Below are 7,394 nucleotides of genomic sequence, written 5' to 3'. Positions count from 1 at the left end.
AGGGATCGGGGTGGGGGGCAGGTAGTGAAAGAGAAATACAAAGAATCTACTGCGAATACAGTAAGTGGTTAGAACTGTATAGCTCTGAATAGTTAATATGCTAAGATTTGATGAATAGGGTTATAGTCATATATAGATCAATAAGATCAGATCTTAGTTAAAATCGTGATACTTATATTTTATCTTTTTAAAAGGACCCATGCTCTGCTTATTAGTCAACCTTGCCATGTATCAGAACAGAATATCCTAACAACACATGCATTCGAGTGCAGCACAACCCGTGTAATTGTTTTCAGGCCCGTCTTGACATTTGTGCATCATAGGAACCTCAAAAATTGTGCTCTAAAAACCATTATTTACGTGAAAGAAAGTAGGGGTTGGGACTTGGAAGTTTTAGAACAACAATAATTGATTATTATTCTTGAATGAATTTAAATAGTACAGTCACTTCTTGTTATAATTTTTATGTTATAGCTTTAAACTTCTATATCTGTGAGCAAATCCAGCATTTGATTATGTCCAGTTTTGGCCACAGAACTCCTCCTGTGCCTCAAAACATGCTATTACTTTCATTATTTATTTGTGCATTTAATAAAAATTATATACCAGTTTATGTTCAAAATGGCATGTTGTTACATGCTCTGAATATAGGACATTTTACTTAACTGGAATTATCTTTCATTTCTATTTTTTCACAAATCACACTCACTTTTCCTGTATACCAGTTCTTTTCTGCAATCTTTAGAACCACACAACCTCTGAGGAGGCATATTTAAAGAATTAACTTTTAGAAAATAAATGAATCATTGTGCAACTTGCAATGTGAATTGCCAACGTACTCAAATGTAGGTACTACCTCTGTGCCAGGGAACAATGTTTTGTTTCCAGTTTCCACTCCAAGTCAGTGTCTTGCAGGGGGAGTAGGACCCGAGTGATTTACATTCCTCCAGCTGTGTGACCAATCACCTGTGGAAACACAGTTAATGACAACAGGGTTTTGATTTATCCCAGTGATGATTTAGCTCTCTGTATGGACTGGCAGCTGTGCAGCCCTCTCACCCCTTAACCTGGCTTTGGTTGTCACACAACAGGCACCACCCGCCACTCCCCACCCGCCTTTTTCTCCCTAAGCATGGAGGTACAAGTGTGGATTGCTGAGTTTCTCATTGATATGTCAGTTATAAAGAATAATAAGTCATGGGATAGAAAGTATATTTCCAAATTAACCCATACCAGTCATACATCCAATTCAAGTTACACTCTCGTGTTAGGAAAAATCCAGTATAACCTTTAAACTTGATACCAGTTACTACCTGTGTGACCTTGGAATATTTTCTTTACCCTGTTCTTTTCATCTGTAATCAAACTCCCAGGATGAATGTGAGAAATAAATGAGCTCGTGTACGGGAAAGAGACTTACTAGCACTGTGCCAGTCAGAGTAGCTACTCAAAAAAATGTAGGATGTTAAATATAGCCTTTATTCCATGTCCCCCACCCCACTTTGATTTAGTTGCTTAATATGTTTGTTGGATCCAGTAACATGAGAAAAGCCACAGATTGGGGTCTCCTATTTTATTCCCTTTTTGCACCAAACTTTAGAAATATTTAGAGCCCTTGTTTTACAGAGTGAGGTAAGAAATAGTTTTCCAGTTTGTGTCACCCACACTGGAGTTTCAATTCAGTGGAAAACTAGGCTGTAAGCAAAGCAGCAGCAGCGGGGCATTTCCTCTTCCAAGAATGACTTGCTACTTTGTACTAGAACAAGAGAGATCCTAAATGATCAAGGAGGAACTTTGTGGTACAGTATTTTGGCTTTTGGAGAAAGCACATGGAGAAAAGATGAAAAAAATGGATGAGACTTTGATTTTATACATTTAGGTTTTGAGTCTCTCTTGCTATTAGAAGATACTGTAGCTGTCCGATTGTAAACGTAATTCACAATAAATATTCTTGCCCCCAGAGTGAATTCTCATCTCAAATACGTACGCTTTCTTCCAATTTGCTGATGTTGTGAAAGAATAATCTGTCCAATCTACATATGAATTCAATCCTAAGCTTATTTTGCCATCTAACTCACTTGACATAATGATAGAAATTACTAATAAGAAGATCACACAAGTTGATGAGTTGTTAGTTGTGATGCAGTTGTCAAGTCCTAATAATCGGTGAAGGAATTTGGCTTTTTTTTGGCTAGCAACTTTTCTTTCAGCCCTTGAATTTAGAAAATCGGTATATGTGAACAATTATTCATTTACTCACTCAGCAACTACTTGCCAAGTCCCTACCTGTTGGCAGGACTACAAGGTAGGCAGCTTCTAAAATGACTCCCAACGACCCCAGCTTCCTGGTATTCATGCCCTTTTGAATCGCTTCCCCTCAAGTGGAGGCTAGACTTGTTTCTAATGCAGGGTTTGCCAAACTTTTTCTCTAAAGGGCCAGGTAGGAAATCTTTTTTGCTCTGTGAGCCATATGGTTTCTTTCCCAATTACTCAATTCTGCTGTTGTACTGAAAAGCAACCGCAGGCAATATGTAAATAAATATGATTAACTGTCTTTCAATAAAACTATTTACAAAAATGGGCATTGGGCCAAATATGGCCTGCTGACCATGTTTGCTGACCCCTGCTCTGACGAATCAAAAAGCAATGGTATATCACTTCTGAGATTTTGTTACAGACTCTAGCTTCCATCTTGCCTGCCCTCTCTTGCCCTCTTGCTTGCTTACTTGGGTGGAAGCCAGCTGCCGTTTTGTGAGCTAAGCTGTGGAGAAGCCCACCTGGGAGGGGAGCCTCCAGCCTGCAAGGAACTGAGGCCCTTTCTCCTCAGTCTGTGAGGAACTGAATCGTGTGACAACCCTCTACCCGAGCTTGGAAGTGGATCCTTCCCCAGTTCAGCTTTGGGATGACAAAAGCCCCAGCTGACACTTGGGTTGTGAGAGACCCTGAACCAGAGGACCTAGTTAAGCCATGCTTGACCCCTGACTGTGAGAGAATAAATGCTTTTTTAAAGCAACTCCGTTTTGGGACTGTTTGTTACACAGCACTAGATACCCACCATGATACCCACACTAGACAACTAATACACTTCATGATAAGCTCCTTTAACAATGAACAAGAGATATGCTACATATTACCTCCTTCTCTTGGAGATTGACTGAACATCAATATACTAAATTTGTAAAACATCCTACAAAAAAGTTTTAATTTTGTTCAATCAATCATTTCCAGGCATATTTAACCACAGATGCTGCTTTTCTGGGAAATACCTATTAATATCTTATGGAGCTACTATTTGGAGAGTTTTGTGTTTTATTTTTAGAGGCTGAAAGAATTTTTTTAAATTATTTTATTTTTAAAATTTTTGGCTGCGTTAGGTCTTCGTTGCTGCATGTGGGCTTTCTCTAGTTGTGGTGAGTGGAGGCTACTTTTCGTTGTGGTGCAGGGGCTTCTCATTGTGGTGGCTTCTCTTGTTGCGGAGCACGGGCTCTAGGTGCACGGGCTTCAGTAGTTATGCCTTGGCAGGCTCTAGAGTGCAGGCTCAGTAGTTGTGGCGCACGGGCTTAGCTGCTCCTCGGCATGTGGGATCTTCCTGGACCAGGGATCGAACCCATGTCCCCTGCATTGGCAGGCAGATTCTTAACCACTGTGCCAACCAAGGAAGTCCCTGGGAGATTTTAAATGCTGGACTATGAAAAGAAATCATCCCATTTAAAGAAGTAGTGATTGCCAGCATGCCGTCTCTCCCTGGATCAAATAACTAGTCAACAAAGTAACATATTCATTTAAGAGAATGAATGGAATCCTGTGGGGATTTGTATCTGTGTCTATGTTTATATCTGTATGTGATGTACTGTACTCACATATTGAAGCCCACCAGCAGAGACAGCAACTATTCTTTCTGTAATGTTCCGCTCATTTTGTAACTCAGTAATACCTTACCACAGAGGATAATACCAATTTTGAGAAGTTGCTAAATAAAAATCCCTTATGTTGGCTCTTGGAGAGATTTCACATAACAGCAGCTGGGCATCTTATGAAACTAAGGATTTGTTTTGATTTAATGTTGATTCAGAGGGAGGTATTTAATTTTCCACATTGCCATGAGGTTTTTATCTGAACATTTTTGTACTGTAGTTTGCCAAGACACATCACTGCCTTGCTTCACACGTGAGGAGACTGAGGCTCAGAGATGAAATTACTTGTAAGGCTTTAATTTTGGGGTGGGGAGGTTGAGGGTTTTTGTTTGTTTTTGGCCGTGCAGCATGTGGGATCTTAGTTCCCAGACCAGGGATCAAACCCATGCCCCCTGCAGTGGAAGCATGGAGTCTTAACCACTGGACCACCAGTGAAGTCCCTAAGGCTTCAATTTAGGGGGATCAGAGCAGGAATTCAAATTTGATGATCACCATGTCATGCTGCCCTTCTGTAATATTTCTAAAACTGTTCCTAATATGGTACATGCCTTTCCGAGATATTCATTTTTAAAATGTGCTTCTGTCTCATTGAAGTGTAATAAGCGTAGAGGCACCACCAGCGTTTGGCTTATTCTCAGATTCTTCTGACTTGCCAATAAAATTTCTTCAGCTGAAATTACTCCAGGCTGAAGAAATTCACATTGTTCCCTCTCTTCTTGGTATTTATAGCAACAGAGGGTTGCTTAGAAACGTAGACATTTCTGATGCTTGAATCTCAGCTAGAATTTCAGTGGAAGCAGTCATCCAATTGTGTTTTAACATCTTCCATAATGGACATAACCTCCCAAGACAGCTCATGCTGCTGAAGTGATTGTTTTCCCACTTAGACTGAGCCAAAATCCATCTCTCTGACCTCATCCATTGTTCTTAATTTTGTCTTCTGGGCACTCACAAGCCACGTGTAATTGAATTTATATGTAAAAAGCCTCCAGATATTGATGTACGTGTGGTACAGTGTGAGAAAGTGGTCCACTTGCTTTTCTCTTTTTTTAAATAGATACTCTGTTTTCTATAAATGGAAAATTCTCTCTCTTCCTCTTTGATTTGAAATCTAAGAAGTGCCCATGTATACATGAGTCTATCTATTTTGGACCCTTCTCTTCTGCTCCCCTGATTAGTTATTTGTCCCCATGCTAATACCATGTCATCTTATTAGTGCAGCTTTATAATAAGTTTTTCTACATTAATTGTTTATTAAAGTACAGTTGATTTACAATATTATATTAGTTTCATGTATATAGCACAGTGATTCAATAGTTTTACAGATTATACTCCATTAAAATTTATTACAAGGTAATGGCTGTAATTCCCTGTGCTATACAATATATCCTTGTTTTTTTGTTTGTTTGTTTTTATTGAAGTACAGTTGATCTACAAAGTTGTGTTAGTTTCAGGTGTATTGCAAAGTGATTCAGTTAATGTGTATATGTTAATCCCAAACTCCCAATTTATCCCTCCTCTCCTATAATAAGTCTTGATATCTAGAAACACATCTCCCTCTCTTGCTCTTCCAGACTGTCTGGACTACTTTAGCCTTGTAAATTTCCATAAATATTTTAGAATCAGCTTTTCAAGTTACACACATACAATATCACTTTGGGATTTTTTTGAGATTGCATCGAATCTCAGTTTGAGAGAATTAGTCTCTTCATTTTTCTGAATCTCTAATACATATCTCTAAACATTTCTCTCCATTGATTTAGGTCTCTAAAAATTGTTTTTCAGTAAAGTTTTCTATCTTTATAAAGTTGTACTTTTACTTTTTCTAGGTACTTAGTAGTATTTGATGTTATTTTAAAACTTCTTAATGAAAATAGAAGATATAGAAAAATATGCATGTTGTAAGTGTAATACTCGATGAATTACAAAGTGAACTCACCCAGGCTCCCACCCCTAGGTCAATACCAGCACCCCAGAATCCCCTCTCATATCCCTTCTAGTCATTACCTTCTCTTTCCTCCCCAAAGGTAACCACTATCCCGACTTCAACCACTAGAGCGTAGAACTTTGTATAAATAAAACCATGCAAGGGGCTTCCCTGGTGGCGCAGTGGTTGAGAGTCCGCCTGCCGATGCAGGGGACACGGGTTCATGCCCCGGTCTGGGAAGATCCCACGTGCCGTGGAGCGGCTGGACCTGTGAGCCATGGCCGCTGAGCCTGCGCGTCCAGAGCCTGTGCTCCGCAACGGGAGAGGCCACAACAGTGAGAGGCCCGCTTACCGCAAAAAAGGAAAACAAACAAAAACCATGCAAGATATTTTACTTTGTTTCCAGCTTCCTTTGTTTAATGTCTTAGGTGTGTGATTCATGCATACTGTTGTGTGTAGCAGCAGCCTGTTCATTGACCTGTAGCATTCTATTGCATGAATATATGACAATATATTTATCTATTCAACTGTTGATGGATGCTTGGGTTGTATCCAGTTTGGAGCTATCCAAAGCAGCTATGAACATTCTTGTGGATATATTTGGTCCACGTGTGCATGTTTTTCTGTTGGGTCAAGAATGCACATGTTCAACTTTAGGAAATAATGCCCGTTTTTCAAGTACTTATACTAATTTACACTTTGAGCAGCTATATATGAGTTCTGGATGCTCACCAACACACAACTTTGTCAGTCTGTGCTGGATAACAAACCATCCCCAAATCTGAAACAGGAATCGTCTTTCACAATTCTGTGGGTTCACAATTCATCTGGGCAGTTCCACTTGCTGTTGTAGGCTGGGGTCATTCGTTTGGTTGCATTTACCTGAGAGCTCAGCTGGAACTGGAATACCCGAGATGGCTTCATTCACACATCTGGTGCTCTGACTGGGGTGGCTGAAATAGTTGGGGGCTGGTTCAACCTCTGTCTTTCCATGTGGTCTCACCTCACTCAGTAATCTAGCCCGAGCTTATTTACCCGGCAGCTAGATCTCAAGAGTGCAGAAAGAGAAACTGCAAGTCTCAAAGCCCAGGACCAGAAGTCATATATCATCACTTCCATAACATCCTATTGGTTATAACAAGGCAGTGCTAGTGCAGATTTGTGGGGAGGAAGGGCAATAAGACTCCACTTCTTGATGGGAGAACTGGATGGGAGCAATCATTCCTGGCCACATGTACAGACAATATACCACATTGCATCCTCTGGTCACAACAATTCACATGCCTTTCACAAGCAGAATGCATTTACCCCATCCCAAGACACCCAACGTCTCATCCAATTATGGTATCAGTCTAGAAGTCCAGACTCTCATGATCTGCATCAGGTCCAATTGCAAGTGAGGCTCCTTGTCTGTCGCTGCTCTTGAACTGGAGACCTGTGAATTTAGCTGTCTCCCAGACACCTAGATTACACTAGTGAAACACAAAAAGGGTAACCACAGCAGTCTTTCCTATTCACAAAGGCAGGAAGCAAGTCACATGGTAGTTTCTGGT

The 7,394-nt window shown here is 40.2% G+C and overlaps 1 protein-coding gene across 1 annotated transcript in view; it reads left to right on the top strand.

Annotated features, from left to right (window-relative positions):
• ECT2L (epithelial cell transforming 2 like) overlaps positions 1-7,394 on the top strand; it is a 75,219-nt gene that overhangs the window by 1,282 nt on the left and 66,543 nt on the right.

Source organism: Neophocaena asiaeorientalis, unplaced genomic scaffold, assembly GCF_003031525.2.
Source record: "Neophocaena asiaeorientalis asiaeorientalis breed wild unplaced genomic scaffold, Neophocaena_asiaeorientalis_V1.1 scaffold162, whole genome shotgun sequence".
Lineage (NCBI taxonomy): Eukaryota > Metazoa > Chordata > Mammalia > Artiodactyla > Phocoenidae > Neophocaena > Neophocaena asiaeorientalis.
The sequence above is the reverse complement of the archived record's forward strand: the minus strand, read 5'-3'. Positions and strand labels throughout refer to the sequence as shown.